This window comes from Hirundo rustica, chromosome Z, assembly GCF_015227805.2.
Source record: "Hirundo rustica isolate bHirRus1 chromosome Z, bHirRus1.pri.v3, whole genome shotgun sequence".
In the NCBI taxonomy this organism is placed as follows: Eukaryota; Metazoa; Chordata; class Aves; order Passeriformes; family Hirundinidae; genus Hirundo; species Hirundo rustica.
Window position 1 is genome coordinate 38,584,870 of NC_053488.1, and position 20,179 is coordinate 38,605,048.

At 39.3% G+C, this 20,179-nt stretch overlaps 1 long non-coding RNA gene across 1 annotated transcript; it reads right to left on the minus strand.

Annotated features, from left to right (window-relative positions):
* Positions 1–989: 989 nt before the first annotated feature.
* On the minus strand, positions 990–10,809 carry LOC120765954 (uncharacterized). Its single transcript, XR_005704530.2, has 3 exons — positions 10,732–10,809; positions 4,089–4,174; positions 990–1,440 (listed from the first exon to the last, which is right to left on the minus strand). It is a non-coding gene; the product is annotated as an uncharacterized LOC120765954 (long non-coding RNA).
* Between the last annotated feature and the right edge of the window lie 9,370 nt (positions 10,810–20,179).

A 20,179-nucleotide genomic window follows, 5' to 3' on the forward strand; every position in this document is an offset into this window, starting at 1 on the left:
AAATACTCCAACAAAGGGTTCTGATTTTATACTAGTGTTACAAACTTTGATCTGAGCAAGATGAAAAAAATGGTGCAGGTATCTTGTCTCAAAGACATATTTGCAGCTAGAAGGTATACTGTACTCTTTTACTCTTCCCCCCATCCCCTGTAAAGAGTCTGATGTGACTTTAAAATCCTTTGACTGCTTGCTTCATATTTATTTGCTTTTTTTTTTGAATTGGAGGTTTTCCATATCTGCACCAGCTTTGCTCTCTTAAGAAACATTAAAACACTGTATTAAAATTCTGGATTTATAGCTCTCCATGAATTTCAAAGTGGAACACAAATACAGTATAGCCTTAAAATATATTATTGTAAAAATGTAGTTAGTAGAAATGTGGAGAAAAAAAATCACAGGGGAAAAAAAAAATCCATTCTAAAGTATGTATAAATAATACGAATAGAACTGCATTTCAAATATTAATAGATTATTGCCATCAATAAACAAAGGTATCAATCTCACATACTTACTATAAATTACATCCATTAGGTTTTTCTTTCTCAAGCACATAAATCCATACAATCAGAGAATGTATCAGTTTTTAAATCCATAAATAGATTATGTAGCAGTTCTCTTTGAGGAGATAATGCTTTGTTCAATATTCTGTTAAAATGTCTCAAATGAAGTAAATGGGCTTCTAGAGTCTTATTTATGGAAGCTCAAGAGAGCAGAACATAAAATATCCAAGTAAAAACGCTTGCAAGCTCAGAGACCACAGCACTATATTCTTCTAACCAAACTGAGAAATTGAGTTTCTAGATTCATGCAACTTGCTGGTGTCTGAGAGAATCCTGACTATGTCAGAAACTTTTGCCCCGCCAGAAAAAAAGAAAAATATAAAAATATTACCTTGATAAAAATTGTTTTTTAATCTTTTCCTGTGGTGTTCTTTCACTGTATCCTAGTAGCTGATATAGAAAGACCAGGTCAAGATGGCATAGATTTAATTTTATATTTGCACAGGTGTAAGGGCTTCTCCCCCCTTCAAAGTGATAGGACTGAAAGCTCAACTGAAGTGGATCCACACCAATGCACGCAGCACAGACAATGAACAGGAGGAGCTGGAAGTCATTGACATAGTTGCCATCATGGAAACAGGGAAGGATAACTTGCACAACTAAAGTGCTGTAGTAATGCTTCAGAAGGGATAGACAATGATTAAGAACTAGTAGGGTAGCCCTGTTTGTCAGGGAGTTTTGATATTCTAGAGCTTAATGACAGTAACACTAAGGTCTAATGTTTATGGGTAAGGATCAGGAGCCAACAAAGCAGATATCCTACTGGCAGTCAGAGACCATCCAACCAGGATGAAGAGGTCGATGAAATATTCTGTAAACAGGTGCGAGTCTTGTGGTTGCTGGCCCTTGCTCTTGTGGGGGACTTCAACTCACCAAATGTCTGCCAGAAACAGAGACAAACAGTAGATCAGAGAGGAAGTGCTCTAGGAGGTTCCTGGAGTGTTGTTACTAGACTGGGGGGTGATGTGGTGGCCAGATTAGGCCAGCAAATGATAGTTTTTGATTCTCAGAGGAGAGAGGTCAGCAAAGCCACTGCCTTGGTCTTCTGGAGGGCACACTTTGGCCTGCCCAGGATGGTGGTTGAAAGAATCCCTTGGGAGGCAGTCCTTAATAATAATAATAATAAATAATAATAAATGTCCAGGAAGACTGGACATTCTTCAAAAAGAAAATCTTTCAGGCACAAGGGCACACTTGTCCACATGTGCTGAAAGACAAGATGGTGGAGAAGAAAACTGGTTTAAAAGAATAGAAAGCTTTCGTAGGAGCTCAGGGGGAAAGAGAGGATTTACTAGCTTTGGAAGAAGGGGCAGGAACTCAGGAAAACTACAAGGATATTGTTAGGTTATGCAGGGAGCAAGATAAAAGGTAAAAGCCCAGCTAGAAATTGATTTGGCCACTGCTGTAAAAGATTACAAAAAATAGTTTTACAAATACATTAGAATGGAAGGAGGGCCAAGGAGAATCTCAATCCTTTATTGGACACTGGGGGAAAGCATTGCAGCAAAGAATGAGGAAAAGACTGGGGTACTTCATGCCTTCTTTGTATCAGTGTTTAATAGTCAGACCAGTTATGCTCAGGGTACTCAGCCCTCTGAGATGGAAGATAGAAACAAGGAGCAGAATGAATTCCCCATAATCCAGGAGGACACAGTTAGGGTCCTGCTGCTTTACTGAAATGCACACAGGTCTGTGGGGCCAGATGGAATCCACCCAAGGGTACAGAGGAAGCCATCAGAAAAGCTCACCAAGCCACTTTCAATCATTTACTAGCAGCCCTGGCTAATGAGGAAGGTCTCAGGTAAGTGGAAATTAGTAAATATGATATAAGAGGTGACAGAATGAGAACCCAGGGAACTGCAGGCCTGTAGGAGTGACCTCCAACCAAGGAAGGGTTACAGAGCTGATCATCATCCTTAGTGCCATCACACAGCACATGCAGGCCAATGAGGAAATCAGGCCCAGTCAGCAGGGGTTTGTGAAAAGCCCTGCTTGATCAACCTGGGTGTCTTTTATGGCAAGTTACCTGCTCAGTGGGTGTGTAAAAGGTTACGGATGTTGTCTGCCTGGACTTTATTAAAGCCTTTTGTCGTGGGAATGTAGTATTCCTGCTAAAGCCACATACTGCTTCCCCTTCCTGCCCACCCCCACAGCAGGAGGCACCAAAGGCAGAGATCATGGGTTCAAATTAGAGCAATTTACTGAAAACAGCAATGTGGTAAAAGAATGAGCAGTAACATCAACAATACTAATGATGAAATGTATAAGAAAAGAAATTATTCACATGGAAAGCCTGAAACAGTAACCAATTACCAGACGGCTTCCCCTACCATGTTTTCCAGACCAGACGGAACCCTTTCTCCCCAGAAGAATGCCTCTTCTCCCCACCCCTGACAATGATACAAGGTAGCATAGAATAACCTTCCTCCTTGTTACTGCAAAAATTATGGTTAGAACCAGGACACATACGGCTGCATTCCTCTGGAGAAAGGGGCTTTCACGTTTTTAGACAGGTACAATCTTTGATGAGTTAGGACAAGAGGAAGTGGTCTCTTGCCATGTGCTGGGGGAGGTTTAGATTGGATATTAGGAAATACTCCTTCAAGGAAAAAGTTGAGTTTTTGAACAGGGATATGGCAGAGTCACCATTTCTGCAGATATTTAAAATATGTGTAGATATGGCATTCAGGGCATACATGGTTTAGTGGTGGATTTGGCAGCACTACAACAGTTGAACTGTAATCTTAGATTTCTTTTCCAAGTTATATAATTCTATGATTCTGTAAATCAGTAGCTGAGTTGGAATGAAGACGGATTTTCACTGTTAATGCCTGGTGTTGTGTGAGTAGTAAAGATTACACCAGTTCTGCTGTAAATGTGACTTTAAGATATACGTTACTCACGACACAGTGACGGGAGCTAGGAAATAGTTGAGCAGAGCACAAGATACTAATGCAAATCGCAATGAATTTTCTTAACAGTCCCTTTCTTTATGTACGTCTATATAATACAGGCTCTCTTTGATTGCTTTTACTCATAATAGATAAGAAATGCACAGTAATTATGCACTTCCTTTCTAGTACATGTGAATATTGCATCAAGTGTTTTGTTTTCTGAGGTAATAACATCAGGATTTCCAGCAAGGAGATGGACAAATGCAGGCTCCCATTGAAAGGCCTGCAATAGTTTTTTGAGAACAGGTTATGTGGTTAAGTGTTTCTCCAGCCAAATGTTACCACTTTTGTGATTGTGTCTGGCTGTGTGACAAACAAAAAACAAACAAACAAACAAACAAAACCCACAAAACAAAACAAACAAACCAAAACAACACAAAAACCCCAAACAAACAAAAAAACACCCAAAACCCCAAAACAAACAAACCCCCCCCACACACAAAAAACCCAAAAAAACCCCACAAAAAACCCCCCAAACCCCCCAAAAAACAACAAAACAAACAAAAAGCCACCCCCCCCCCTCCCCCCCCCCCCCCCCGCCCCCCACTATTTAAAGAAGAGATTATTTTTCTACCAGCTTTGTTCCTTGCTCTGATTTGCTGCATAGCTGCTTGTGCTGGAAAAGCACATGAGGTAGTCTTGGGACTATTACGCAGGTATCTGGAATGGCAAAGAAGGAGGAAACAAGTCATCTAAGGTGGTTTACTCACTTCAGCTAAATACATAATCCTGATTTAAGAGCTAGGAGAACATATAAGAACACAACCTCATTGCTGGAACCATCTCCAGAATGACCAACAGTTCTGCAAGGAATTTAATTTTCCCTTTGTCTCCCCTAATAATTCCAAAATGACCCTAAACAGGATATTGACTGTTCCTATATGCCATATTAACTATATACAAAATGTTGCTATAAGGATAAAAGCTCATAGTAATGTAGAATCATAGGATGGTTTAGGTTGGAAGGGACCTTTAAAGATCATGTAGATCATGATGTTCCAACATCAACGTATTTCACTAAACGATGTTGTTCAAGGCCTCATACAGCTTGACCTTGAACAGTTCCAGGGATGAGATATCCACAACTAGCGTGGGCAACCTGTTCCAGTGTCTCACCACACTCATAATATTAAAAAAAAAAAAATCTTCTTTATAGCTAACCTAAACCTACCTCCTTCATCTTAAAGCCATTTCTCCTTGTCCTGTCTTTACAGGCAGGCCTTAGTAAAAAATCCTCTCTCTGTCTTGCTTATTAGCATCATTATTGAAAACCTTCTCCAGGCTTGCAGATTTGAGCCTGATCTGCAGCAATGGGAGGATCTTCATTCCTGCCGCTCCACACCCCCCCACCCCCCCACACCTCATCTCTGTCTAAAGACTCGGGGGCTTGGGAGATGGTGGGGAGGAGATTACTATTGAAAATGGGAAAAATATTTTTGAGTACAAATTATATGTGAGTTTACAGTGAGCGTTTTTTTTCCTCTGCATTGAGCTGGTGTGAGAACTGAAGCAGTAAAGTCCTCTATACTCCTGGCCTGGCTCCCCTGGGGCTGGACAGAGCATTCACATCCCCAAGCTCCCAGCAGCTGATGGAGGAGAAATTGTCCCCTGTACAGCATTCATGTCAGTTGTCACCATCTCTCCTGTGTTATTTTTAGGGAGGGTGTATTTTTTTTGATCATCCTTTTCAGGCCAATGTACTTGTAGAAGCCCTTCCTAATATTTCTTTTTTTTTTCCACATTCACTGTCAAATCCAGATCCAGTTGTGCTATTGTGATCCAATCTGTATACACCCAGGCATCATCCCTGTATATTCCCAGCACACATGCCACTGATTCCACTGCATGTGCATTTCTTTCTTATACTTTGATTAGGAGGGTCTTTCTGACCATGCCTGTCCTCTGTCCTCCTTGCCCAATTTCTTATGCATGGGAAAGAGGGCTTTTTTAGTCTAAGGAAAAAATCCTTAAAGATTCTGAAGAGATGTCAGCTCTGTTTACTCTGCTTGTCATTCTTTACCCCCAAGGGCAGGTTCCCAAAGGGTCACATTCACTAATTTGTAAACCAACTGTTTATTATCAAGTTTGTATCAAGCAAAGAAGTAATTCACCTGCAAGCTTGGATAACATAAATAAGACATGGTTTTGCAGAGAAAACTATGGGCATTCATGATCAGACAGTCTGGTTTTGCTGCCTTGATATATGAGATTTCTTGCAGTCATTTTACATTCTGTGGACATGGTGTAAATTTCACCAAGCTTCAGCAATGGTGACTGGATTTCTGACTGGAAAATTGCCCAGTGGGCTGTTGCAAGCATATCATTGACTATTTAACCCCTGGATCATATCTTAGCTGTGATAAAATTTTGATGATGCTAGATTCCTTCAGGAACTTATGTGGTTTTTGTCTGCCTTACATAAATCCATGAAATTTATTGATGCCATGTGAGATGAATTCTGATTAATTTCTTAGGTATCACATTGCTTGTTGCTCACCATATAGGCTTCCACCTCTAGAGCATGCTCACGAATTGGGCGCTGACATGAGAGTAAAGCAATTCTCAAAAATATTCTTAATTAATTTTAAAATTCTGGTTTCTACATTCAATCAGTCAAAGTGATAGTGTATCTTGGGAGTTAATGGGAATGTTGGCATCTATTGAAGTCTTGCAGAAGCAAATAAAGTCCTGAGTTTATTCTCATTAGCAGTTATTAGTTGGACTTAATCAACTAGGTGCTAAAACAAACAAAGAAACAAATGAAACACTGGTAGGTTGACTCCACTTATTTTGGACCTTTAAAAAAATCTGAAGCACGCTAATTCAGACCAAGAACTGTATATTACTACCGTAGGACAGAGGACCAAATGCTTACCATGTGGAACACAAAACATGGAGAATTATTTGCTTAGTAAGAAACCACCAGCAGCCTGTTCTGTCTAAAATGGGAGAAGAATTATAATGAGAAATGAGGGGCAGGGAAGATCTCTGGTGCTGAACTCCACTTATAGCTGTAGAGCTGTCACTTGGCATCAATAAATACATAGCATCAATGTATTTTATGGATTCATGTGAGGCAGACAAAATTCATGTAACTTCCTGAAGGAATCCAGCATCAATGAATTTTTATCACCATATATTTGTATGTATGCAATAATGCTAGATTTAGGATGAGGCCAGTTTTCAAAAAGAGCCAAAATATTTGCAGAATTTAATATTTTATTTTTGTGAATTTTCCTGACTCTCATCTTCCCCAATTGTAGCAGTTTAAAAGCTCAACATGAAAGAGGTATTAACAACCACATAAGAAGAACAACAAATCTTTTAGATGGGTACCATTTCAGGCATTTCTCATTTGACTGTTTTAATACTACCACCTTGGAAAGTATTCCATTTTCTTATGTATTGAGGAGGGAAAACTTCCCTCACTGTCACATTACTTCTGCAAATGAGCACTAGGAAAAACTACTGAAAATGGAGAAATTTTAGCAATATAGAAGTTGTGTGAGAGAAATATTGAGCCTCTGCTTGCACAGAAATCCCAGTTGTCTATCATCACAAGGTACAGATAAATTATATGCATGTCTTTGCAGATATATCACTTTACATTCCATAATATGAGTTTAATTTGATCTGAGAATGCTAACAGGATATGAATAGCCTGTAATCTGTAAGCAAGACCTTAATGTAATGCTTTACAAATCACATATGACAAAAACCTCTCTGTTTCGGAGGTTAATATGAAATATGGATAGGTGTAGCTGTCTTCTTAGAATACCTGGAACAGAACATATCAAACTGTAAAAATGTATGTAAAAAGAGTTGAAAACTTGGTGACACCTTGCTATGTGACTCATGAGAACTGAATTAAATGAAAGAAGACAGGAAGAGCTAGTGTTTATACAAAACCTTCCAGCTGTTGTAATTTTCCTTGATTACTGAACACCTATATAAAAATCTCCTTCTGTTTTAGAAGGATATGTTTCTAGATTTGGCATTTAGATCTCACTGAAGCATTGATTCTTTATTTCATTATGTTAACTAATATGCCATTGAAATGGTTGTATTTGTAATGAGGGCTTTGACAAATCAGGGCAAAAATATCCTACTTAGATATTTTAGATATTTTACTTTTAGAAGTAAAAATTATTGTTACACCTTCATTAGACAGGGAAAGCACAGAGACTTCTACAAAAAGCATTTGTAATAAAGTAATGCACCTTGCATAATTTCAAAATTGTTGGGGGTTAGGTTTGGTTTTGTTTTTTTTTTCCTTTCCCTATAGAATATTTCCCCCCCATAAGTTGCTAAGAGACTAAATACTGATGCTTAGAGGGTGCTTCACTCACACAAAAGAAGTGGCAAGGGTGGGGGAAGATCACTTAAAATTGGGGGAGGGAAAGGCTCAGTGCTCCAGGAGCTGAGTGTGTTCTCCTCCTGCTCTCGGCATTGGAGAGGACCGTCGGGTGGCTGCTGGCTGTGTGAAGAGTCCACTGTTACCGGAGGGTCTGGTCCTGGGAATTCTATCACCATCCATCATCTGCTGGAGTGCCCAGAAATTTGGAGCTCCTTCGTCTGCCCTGCCAGAGCTGGGCCAGCCCTGCCCAGCCATCACAGCTTCTTCAGCCCTGCTCACTTTGACTGCTGGACACCACCCCCTGCCTGCTGGAGACAATCCACTGTTTCCAGCCATCAGCCCCAGAGTGTTCCACCATTCCAGCTTGGTGCTCTTGGGGAGGAGCCCAAGAGATCAGACTGCCCGGGGCTTGTGAAACAAAGCCCCTCGAGGTTCTTGGTTCTGTTTATTATTATTATTATTGTTGTAGTTGTTGTTGTTTGTTTGTCCCGTTATATTTACTAGTGAAGAACTGTTACTCCTTTCCCCATAGCTCTGACTGAAAAGCCTCTTTAATCTTCTAAATTATAATAACTTGGAGGGAAGGGATTGGAATTCCCCATTCCTAGAGAGGCCTCACCTCTCCCTAGCAGATACCTGTCTTTTCAAACCAAAACAAAGATACTTCAATAAGCCAAGGGAAAAAAATATGAAACGGTATTAGGCAAAGGGTCCAGTATTTGAGTGGGGTGGATTGAAGCACTTGGAGCGGTTCCCACTGCTGAATCTTTACAGTTCACAGCTCAGCACCATTTCTTTGATTACATGGACCTGTAATTTCTAGATTTCATTGTTGCTGTCTGAGAAGTGGTGGTTGTCTTTAAAATAAGGGTGGAATGTAGGAAATTTCTGCAATGCCATGGCTTAGGCTTTTCTACCCCATGGAACTCAGCTGTACAACATACTTAGACTTTGCAATCCTGTGGCCTTTCTTGGACTTGCAGAACAAAGTCTTGATCTCTCTTCCCATCTGTTTTGGTTTGAAAAGACAGGTATCTGCTAGGGAGGGGCGGGGCCTCTCTAGGAATGGGGAGTTCCAATCCCCTCCCTCTAAGTCATTATAATTTAGAAAATTAAAGGGGCTTTCAGGCAGAGCTGTGGGGAAAGGAGTAACAGTTCTTTACTAGTAAGTATAACAAGGCAAACAAACAACAACTACTACAGCACTAATAAGAAACAGAACCAAGAACCTCGAGAGGCTTTGTTTCACAAAGCCTGGAGCAGTCTGATCCCTCGGGACTCCGAGAGCACCAAGCTGGAATGGTAGAAATCCCCGGGCTGGTGGCTGGAACAGTGGGGGTTCCCAGCAGGCAGGGGGGCATCCTGGTAGACAGGGGGTGTCCCGGCAGGTGGGGAGGAGGGGTGCGGGGCTACAGCATAGCACAAAGAGCAGAGCTGAAGAAGCCGCGACTCCCAGGCAGGGCTGGCCCAACTCCAGCCAGCAATTCTTGGGCACACGAGCAAATGATGATGGTATATCTCCCAGGACCGGACTTTCTATTGACCTTGGACTTCTCCCGCAGCAAACCGCTGCCTGACCGTCTTCTCCGATGTTGAGAGCAAGAAAAAAAGACCCCCAGCTCCCCCAGCCCTGTCCTTTTCCTGCCCCAAAACTCACGTGATCTTCCTTCTCCTTTTTGTTAGTCAATTATCATCTAAGCACCAGTACTTTGTCTCTTAGCAACTTATGGGGAAAAATTCTTTAAGACAAAAAGGAACAGACCTAACCCCCAACACAGCACTGTAAATCATAGAATGAAGTGGAAAGGGGGAGAGTTAATCTGAACAATAGTAAAATAAATTATTTTGATGCCTTTATTCTTTGCCAGCATCAGAGTACCTCCTTAAAAGCAACTTTAATCTATGGCATCCTTGTTATATCCATTTGAAAAAGATTTAGCTACAATTACCATTAAGAGATTAATTTAAAACAACATAGAGCTTCAAATCAGGTAGGGAACTAAATGCACATTGATGGAATGAGAAAAAAAGCTCATCAGTGCTCCAAATGTTCTGTGAGGATAAGGTGCTGGCTGAACAGTTTACTCCTTTCTTCTCTGGCAAAACTTGGATTTCAGAAGATTTTGAGATAGCCTGAGTATGGTATTGCCTCTAACAGGCAAAGGTCAGTGGGAGGTGGACTTTGAATATTACGATATTCTGGAATTGCATCTAGTGAAAACATTTATGCTCAGATGGAACAAATGAAAATCTAGGGGTCGGTGAAAGGCTAGATATGCAGATATGTTTCATGCAACATGGTGCTGTTTTTCTTGAAATTTTATTTGTGCCCAGTGTTATTAATTGAAGAGTAACTTACTAATGCACTAATGTTGGTCACTGGTTCTGAAATGTATCTCAGGGAAGAATAAGAGGATTTCTAAGTCTGGAATTAATCTGGTACTGCAGGTGTACATTAATTATGATTTAATTAATCTTTCAAATGCATAAGGCAAGCTCTTTAATAAAGCATTTCCTTAATAACCACATTAGAAATTGAACCTCATACATCAATCAAAGCTATGCTCTGGTTAATTTTCACTGCCTTTGAATCAATAGGGAAAATGGTAGGATAGTAAAACATTTTAAAGAAAACAAAGAAAGTGTTTTAAGTGAAGAATTAATTTGGCACAGTCTTAATTTGTAAAGTAATCTGTATATATTCAACACATCATCACCAAGAGGCAATTAGATACCAGTGGAAAAAACCCCCCACTGAATATTACTGAAAACAGATATTAATTTCTCTTATAGAGCCATTAATTTGCAAAAAATATCAAAGTAACATCTAATACATGGAAGTTAAAATATATTCACTCACATTATGAAGAACTTATGATTTGGATGGAATAGGAGTCCTAGTACCAGCCAAGCACAGGTTAATTTTCCACCGCAGCTGAGAGGGAGTGGAGCCCTGCGCTGTGTGGGAGTGTCTTGAATTGTTACTCTGTATCAGTTCATGTCCTTGCTGGGGCAGAAACAGGGGATTCGGGCTTTTGGGAAGAAGTGGGTTGTGATGTCAGGTGGAAAAAAGAAAAAAGGTGCCAGGCAGGAAGGTCGTTGCCATTTTGTTCCTTTTCCAGGGGAGCAAGGGGCTAATGGAGCTGTGGGGTGGCTCTGACAGCAGTAACATCACATCCGGTTGGGACTCAGCAAGCATTTTTCATATAATCACCCTCTTTTATACACTACAGTTATCAGTATTGTTGCTGTTACTGTGTGTTTCCTTACCTCATTGCTGTTTCCAGTAAACCGTTTTTTGTCTCAGCTGGGGATATTTGCCTTTTGTCTCTCTTGCCTGAGGGACTGCAGGGATTCAAGCAGCTGCATGGGGTTTAATTTCCAGCTAGGGTTAAACCATGCAATAGCTCAATTTGTCAGTTTCTCAAGCCGGGGAAGAATATCGCTCCAATGTGGTTAATGGGAAAACAAATGGATTTGACTGGCTTGTAATTTTACCTCTTAGAAAACAGAATGGTTTGACTCTTTATGACTGCAGATGGATGCAGCTCCAATAGAGCCTGTGATTTGCGCCAGCTGGGGGCCTAATCTAGGCATTTCTGTAACAAGTAGGAGTTAGTTTTCAGGCACAGAGAGCCTCTGTTATTAATGCTGTACTACCTCAGTGTGAATGAGAAGAGAGTGAACTATGTGTGCCTAATGTCTCCTACTCTTCTAGCTCTTGTGATCTAAAAATTGGAAAATAAAAGCTTTTTTCTTATAGCTGAAGGGAAAAAAGAACATTCACTCAGTTTTAAAACTGATTGTTCACTAAATGGCTACTCCCAATGAAGGTTTTATCTGTGTTTTTCTTTAAATTTGTAACAGTAGCCTACAAACCTCAGCTAGACAGAGTGGTGATGAGGGCCTCTGCTGCACTAGTGTGAAAATTTGCTCATAAGTTTGATTTTTTGTGTGGGGGGTGTTTTTTGGTTTTTTTGGGGGGTTTTGGTGGTTTTTTTTGTTGTTGTTGTTGTTGTTGTTGTTGTTGTTGTTGTTGTTGGTTTTGGTTTTGGCTTTGGTTTGTTTTTGTTTTTGTTTGGTTTTTTGGTTTTTTTTCCCAAGAGGAAAACTAAGGGACAAGATTTGTTATTGCTCCTAACCAATAAAAGCATTGGTACAATAGTTTTTCCATTAGAGTAGGAAATTGCTTTTGGGGTAAATACAGAGACGCAGCAGGCAAAGAAATCATGAGATTTCTGCAATGTGTTATTTTAACATATGGAAATAAGTTATGTTGAAAGAGCTGAGGCCAGCCAATTTCATTCTTGTACTCTACAGAATACATTCAAAACCAAAACCTTCTTCCTTTGCTTTTATCCTACTCTATTTTTTTAAATCCTATGCTTCTATTCTGTGTAGAGATGTATACACAGCTTAGCCTGGGTATACAAGATATCTTCATGTTTTGAGTTTTGGAAATTTTCCATTTGCACATAAAGACAATTTTCCTCAGGCTGCCTTTTCAGCTGTTTGTAATGTACTTTTCTTAGGTGACACTTAAACCCTTCAAATTGATATAAACAACTTCTAAACCAGTTCCAAGGTCAGTGTGTATAATAATTGACTATATTTTTGTAATAATTGACTAATTTGCACAAGCAATATTCCCCTGTCTTTTCAGCAGCTGCCCAACACAGTCACATGGGTGCTGCAGGAAAACAGAAGGAATATATATGCTGGTTAATCACAGGAATTATGACATCTTGATTAACAGGACCCCAAATAATAAATTGATCAGAGAAGAAACAAATGGGCAGATTCTTAACTGAACCCTGTGAACACCAGAATACTACCTATATGAGAGACGTCAGATTTCATTTTGTTGCTTCAGGAGCAGAATTAGTGTAACCACAACAGCAATATACAAAACAGCACACATATGACAAAAAAAGAGATGCACTTTTTTTTAGAAGGCTTCCTGAAATCCATATGGGAAAACATTGTAGTCAAGGCCCACTGGTGTTGTGCAGTCCATTCTCTTTGTTGGTATTCCTAAGCACAGTTGAATGTATATTTATAAATCCCATGCATTTCACAGTCTTGATGCCATAAACATATAACTAAAATGTCCTGCAACATGGCACTTTAATGTAATGATTTTTCTGATAAAAGAAGAAGAAAAATCTATTTCCCAAAGTGAAAGCCTGAGGTACTTATTGCTAAGGTCAGTGCCAAACATGCCAGCATTTTCTATAAAGCTATATTGGTGAAGTTCAATTCCCAGTGTTGTGGGAACCCAGTCCTTTTGCTCTTTCCTCATCTGAGGGTTCAGGTAAGCTGTTCAGGTAAACTAACCCCTCGTATATCTCCCAGGGTTAACAAGAGCAAGACCTTTCAAAACTTGACAGAAATAGCAAACTTGGGAGGTGAGTGTGTCATTTAGATGCATGGGAGAAATGAAGAAAGATTAAATTCTGTGGTACTCTAAGAATAATCCAGATGACCAAGATGTAGGCAGAAGGTTTAACCAGTCTGGAACAGACTGGGACTGAACTTTAGTTGTCTTGGTGCTGATTATTAACAATTCTGGAGTTCAATAAGTGGAAACCAAACCATTAAAAGAACATGTATTTTTCTTTACACAGTGTTCACACTGGATTTTCTGATGGGAAGAAAATGTGTCAAAACATGACAGCCAAAACCTGAACTACTGCTAGAAATGAAAAATATGCTCAGGATCCCTGATAGACCTGTATACCAGCTGCTGTTTTTGTCTCTGTAGATCAAAACTGTCTTGGAAATTCTTCTGTATTAGAAGCCAGGCTTCCAGAATATAGACCTAGAATTGTGGAGTGCTTTGAGTTGGAAGCAACTTTAAAGATCACCTAATTCCAACCCCGAAGCCATGGGTAGGGGCTTCTTCCACTAGACTAGGTTGTTCAAGGCCCCATCCAACCTGGCCTTGAACATTGCCAGGGATGGGACATACACAATTTCTCTGGACAACATGCTCCAGTGCCTCAACCACACTCATAAAAAATATTTTTTTCCTAATATCTATTCTAATCTCTGATCTTTTAGTTTAAAAACTGTCCCACCTTGTCCTATTGCTATCTGCCTGTATATAAAATTGCTGTACTTATTTTTGTTTTTATAAACTACACTTAACTGCTGAAGACTGCAGGGAGGCCTCCCTGGAGCCTTCTCCAAGCTGAAAAACTCCAGCTCTCTCAGTCTTCCCTTGCTGATGATTGAAGAGATGGGTCCATGGTTTTCGTGCAAGAAGCCAATTTATTGATTACAGAATTTAGTATATATACCTTTTCAGCTATAGCTGAAATTAACAATTATGTCTCTCTCTTAGTAACATTCCTAGATCATAGCCTTATACAGACCTGCACAAGCATGTACAGTTTTGCACAGCTTGTTCAAAACAAAACATACTTAAGCACACCATTATCTCTTCCTCTTTCAGGGTTCTGCCTTAACCTGCCAAGACTTATGGCCCACTAAAGCAAGCGTGTCCTGAGTTCAGCAGTAGTCTGAGTCCTGCTTTCTAGCTGTATTCCCACATTCCTGTGGAGGAGAGGTGCTCCAGTCATCTAAACCTCTTAGTGACTCTCCTCTGAACCTGTTTTGACAGGGTGACGTTCTTCCTCTGTTGGGGACCCCAGAGTTGGATGCAGGGTTCCAGGTTTGGTCTCACCAGAGCAGAGCAGAGGGGCAGAATCCCCTCCCTTGCCCTGCTGCCCATAACTGCTTCAGATGCAGCCCAGGGTGAGGTTGATCAGGGCTACAAGTGCACATTGCCAGCTCATATTCAGTTTTTCATCCACCAGTATACCCATGTCCTTCTTCATGGACTTATCCCATGTAAAACATATAGACATATCTCCTATATAGACATATACTATATAACCCCCTTGATATTACCAGACATAACTGTGTTGTAAGCATATTCCAGAGACTGTTTGGCATGATTACTCTTTTGTTTGTTTCTGTACCTAGTGTGGGACTAGATCTTAGAGTAAAATAGCTTTTTTATTTTGGGAGCAAACCAGTTAAGTAGTTTTCTCTAACTGTCAAAACATCCTTCCTAGACACCTCCCCTGGTGAAGATGAGCTGAGCAAGAAGAGAGTGTTCTCTGCTGCCTCTCTGGAGGCACAAACATGGGACACCCTCACACCACATCACTGTAAGAACACAGACTCTGATTCAATGTTAGGCAAATGTATTGAAGCCGTTACAATAAAAAAAAGATTAAGCAAACTAATATTAATTACAACCCTACCTTCTGCAGAAAATAAGGAAAGAGTCAGTGAATCAGGTTAAATAGCCGCTGGTTTACTCTTTAGAAGATTATCACTCTTCTAAAGTATGAGTGAACTTGATGTGGGGTTTATACAAAGTCAGCTGCACCTGATAGGGTTCTTCATACTGTGAGGTATCAAGAAGTCTCAAGATGCTGTCTTTACCAGGTGAAAATGCTTTTCAGGCTTTTCACAGCTGGAAATTAGTTTTTATTTTGCCTACTGCTATTTATGTGGATCATTTGCACAGTCTGCCTGTTACACTGCTTCAGAGTGTTTGTGAATACTTTTACTAACTCTGTAACTTCTCCTAATGAACACAATACAGTGAGAGATACCATTTCATGACTATTGATCAACTGTCTTTTTTTCTACCAGGTGTGACAGGAATAATGCCTCCTTTCACGCTAGTCTTTGACTGGAGGTCAGCAATCTCCAAATGCAAAACCCACTCTTGTGGTGTTCTTGTCTTTATCCAAGTGTAACAAATCAATGCTCTTGACCTGCAAGTCCAGTTAAATTACCATATGAAACCTTGCTGAATCTGCAAGTCTCTGAATTGTATTGAATTCATGAAAACCAAAAGGAATTCCCATATTACAGCTTCTCTGTTGTAAGGTATCCTAGCTAAAAAACTTCAAAGTAATATTATTAGTTGATAATGCATAAGAGATTAAATAAGTGCATCACTGTGTAATTCTCTGCAATTTATAGGCAATATTCTAAGTGTAAAATTGCCATTTTCAGACTACAAAGGAGATCCTCCAAGGTCACTGGTGGGATTTAGGAGGCCAATCATGGTTAGATTTTTGATAAAAGTTAAACTTCTGAAGCTCAGATGCATATTAAAAATATAATTAAAAACATAATTCCTACTGATGTTGAACAGCATCTTACCATTCTAAGCCTCTAAATATTGTGTTGGTAGGAACTTTTTTCTGTAACTGCAGAAGTGCACAATCAAGAGGGACAACATTTCTCTAGTTAGATCACACATTTACTTCATCCTCATCACCATCATCACTTGATCACTAATAAAAACCCAAGTCCCACACTGTGACTGCCTCCCTCCTGCAAATTGAATGCCAGCTACACCCATTGTTAAATAAGGAAAGACTAAAAGTATTCAAGCTCATTTGCAGTAGTTTTTTAGAATTACTGACTGTTGTGCTACATGTAAGTTGTACCTTTAGCAAGTACTCATAAATTGTAAGGATTGATTATCTTTCTGCACAGACTTGTCTCAGCCATGGCAGTTCCGCTTCTAGAGCAGGTCTGAGATTTATTTATATGGGAAAAAACTCACCTCATTTCCTTAGTAGGTAAAGGTGATTTTAGTTGCAATTAAGTTCACTGTGGCTCATATGCACAAAGTTTAATACTGTGTTAATGCTGAACAAAACAGTGTGCTAAAGAAGCAGAACTATTATTTTCTGCTTTTTCAGATAATTGGGGTCTTTTTGAATTTAAATTTCACCCTCCTGAGAGGTGTCTAGGATGACTTTTTGTTGGCATACATTGTAAATCTGATTCATTGCCAGTGACAAAAAAAGCCTAAATTGTAAAGAATGAGAACTTGCAAGGAATGTGAATACCATTGGGTGTTTGTATTCCATGATTTCTTTCAAGTGTATGTTTTTCTGCCACCCTGCATTTACTCACTGTGATTTTTCTCTATTATTTACACTTTTTAGTTTCTTCTTTTTTCCTGAAAAGAGAAAATTTCTTTAATTGCTTTGTCCTTTTGCTATGGGTTCTCCTGGGCTTATTGCTCCCATTCCATTTAGTTTCTATTAGTTTATAGCAACCATTGTCCTATAATAGTGGCCTCAGATTTCTAGAAGCTATTACTCTCTTGTAGACAGGAGATTTCATTGATTGTTCTGAACATAACGTGTTTCAGCAATAAGACTGCTGGACATGAAGTCCCTAGATGACAAACTGAGGAGGCTTTTAAACTGAGGGGTTGTATAGCTCTGTGATTTCTTTTTTTATTATGCATTTTGAAAAGATTGATAGAGTTCATAATTAAAAAATGAGGGAAGGAAAGACATTTAGAGTTAAACACAGGCTTAGGCCCATTGCTTTGCAGGAATTGTCTCAAACATCTGCTTTGGAACGTAAGTACATTTTACTATTTTGCAGAAGAAAGAGAACCAAATTACTGTAGAAGTGTACTGACTCTTCCATCCCATGAAGAAAAGAGTTTCTTTTGATAGAAGCACCATGTTTCTATTGGCAGAACTGTCAGACCTTACCAGCTTTTCAAGTCAAAGTGGCTTCCAATGGACTGGAAGGTAGTAGAAGTCTTTATAATGGGAGCTCCTCAGAAAGCAAGCTCTCCATTTTGTTTTCTATGGCTGAAAAGATATTGGCAAGCAGAATAGGACACCACTTTCGCTTCCCTGAAATTATTTGCTGTGTTGAGCCCTGGTCCATCTCTAAGCTGAAACTCTCAAACAAGGTTCAGATTCACATACTGATAGTCCATCACCTTCCCTCTGTAACGGGCAGGTGGCAGACAACATCTAATCTAAACAAGTGCATCATCTGTTGTTCAGCAGAGAAAAACATTTGACTTCTGTATTTTATTGAGTTCTTTAAGGTTGTGGGTGAAGGAGTAGGGCATCTGTATAGCAAATTCAATATGAACCTATTGCAAAAATTGCCAACAAGCAACAAAACACAAAGGAAAATCAAGATCTCTTTTCAAGAGAAAAGTGCATGCTGATCAGTATGGAAAACAGTAGCACAGAATTTTATCGTGGCTTACTTTCATCTATGTGTATAAGTAGTTTCATAATTTTCTACCATAGTCTTGGTCAGGTGTTAGCATGCAAGAAAGGTCAGAAAGCATGCAAGTGGTTAAAACATGAAAGAAGGGTGTTTTTTCTAACAGATGTAGAAAACATATCTTACCATAGAAAGTGAATAAATAAGAGGTGCTGTTTTAATGCATGCATGTTTAAAATTATCAGTGAAGTAAATTAGATCAGGATTCAAGAATACATGATTTCTCTAGCAAAACTTGAGCTATTCAGTTTTACAAGAAAGTATGAAATTCCTAACTGATAAAGGCTGTACTTTCCCTGAGGTGTAGTATATTGAGCCCATGGAATTCATCATCACAGCAAGTAATCAAGAAAGATAATCTAGCAAGTGTAAAAATAAAATAGGTGGTTACAGTCTCAAAATTTAAAGTTATTGCAGCTGTAGGCACTTAGAAAGGAACAAGATTGTTAGACAGAGACTCTAGAAGTTAAGCTGAATTTCTACTATTAGAATTTAGATTAATACAGTTGTACAGGACTTTTATTCTAGTGTCACTCCTGTAACACTCCTATACGTTCTTCTGAAGCATCCAGTGCTGGTCAGACAGAGAAGCAGATTAGAGAGACTGAAGATCACACTGTAGAACAATTCTTACTTTTTAAAAGTTATATTCCAACTCTCTGCTTACATGTAAACACCCTGGTTAATATAATTTAGATTTCTTCATTCCCTACTGTGTTTTTAGACTTGGAAGTAATTTTATTTGCTGTTTTGTAAAATGCAAATGATGTAATTGTGAATGATGGTAATAACTACATTGGAAACAGACTCCATATTAAACCGTCCAAAACTTAGTGGACTGTAAATTTGTTATACAGCTACCATAAACAGATTTTTGTATTTTAAATGCCTACAAGTACTACAAAGCCAACCCTAGCAATATAAACAAGTCATACTACAAAGGCAGTAAGATTACTACATCAGCTAACAAGCAGCCGAAGAAGACTACCATGGGCCTAACATTTCTAAGTCTGAATATATTTTACCCTGCTAGCAGTGCTCTCTTTCCCAAGGGAAAAGTTCTCAAGAAAGCCTTTTCTCAAAACAATCTTGGCAAAACAACTATCCTTTCCCAAAACAATCTTTCTCCGGGTGGTGTTTTGCTGTTTCTCTAGTTTAACCAGTGGGATTAGAGAGGTGCTGTTCCTATTCACCAATCATGTTAAGTCTGCATTGGGACACCTTATAAAAGGTGGTAAGAATTAGACAATAAAGCTCTTCTATACTCTTTGCCTTCTAAAACACTTGGAGTCTTTCATCTTTCTTTCGTGTCCTAGAGTGACAGATTAGAGTTTTGTATTTGCATTTACCTACAGGCTTATGATGAAGAGATGCAGAAAGAATAAGTCCTTCTGGCCTTTGTTACTGCTGCAAGACAGAGAAAAGCAGTCTCTGTAATATAAAAGCAGTCTCTGTAATATAACTGTGTAATAATATGAAGACAAGAATGTCACCGAGACACACAAAGCAGCCACACTCAGACAAGAGGTTTTGCAGAGCAGAGGTACCTCCGTCTAGCTCAAGGCTGAGACAGGGCGGAGAGGGAGCCTCCTTGTTTATTTCTTACTTTATATACATTTTTGGGTCTAGCAGAAGATTGGCTTTTAGAGTTTTCACCTCTCAAGCCAACTGGCCAGACCAGCTGTCAGTTACAATTGTTTTCAGGTTAGAAATATGCAAACAAAGGACAGAGGATGAAAAACAAAGGATTTTTTTATGTTACATCTGTGGGAAAAAGGTAAAACTGCTTCTAATATTGTACCATAGCTAAAAGATCTGACTCCATTTTATGAAAATTCAAAAGGCTTTAAAAAACTCAGAAAAACCAAGGTAACACAGGAAAGTGTGTCTAAGCAAACACCTCCACCTTTCTAGTCTATAGAGCTTACAATATCAGTCACAAAAAAGCATTAAAACACTTACCAGCTGGACCTCTCTCAGATGAATACACATCCCTTCACATCGACTAATATCCTTAATGACAAAGTTGTACCTTAGTAGAATGTGCAACATCTGAAGGAAAGACCCTGAAGCCATTTGAGTTAAAAGTCTGGAATCATTGTAATTTCTGCTTTCGTAGCACCCTGTCTTGATTAGTGTCCTGTTGTGCAAAGCCATGTCTGAATGAACAATACAAAAGCATCCGAACTCCCAAAAATTTACATTTAAAGAGGGGGTGCTGA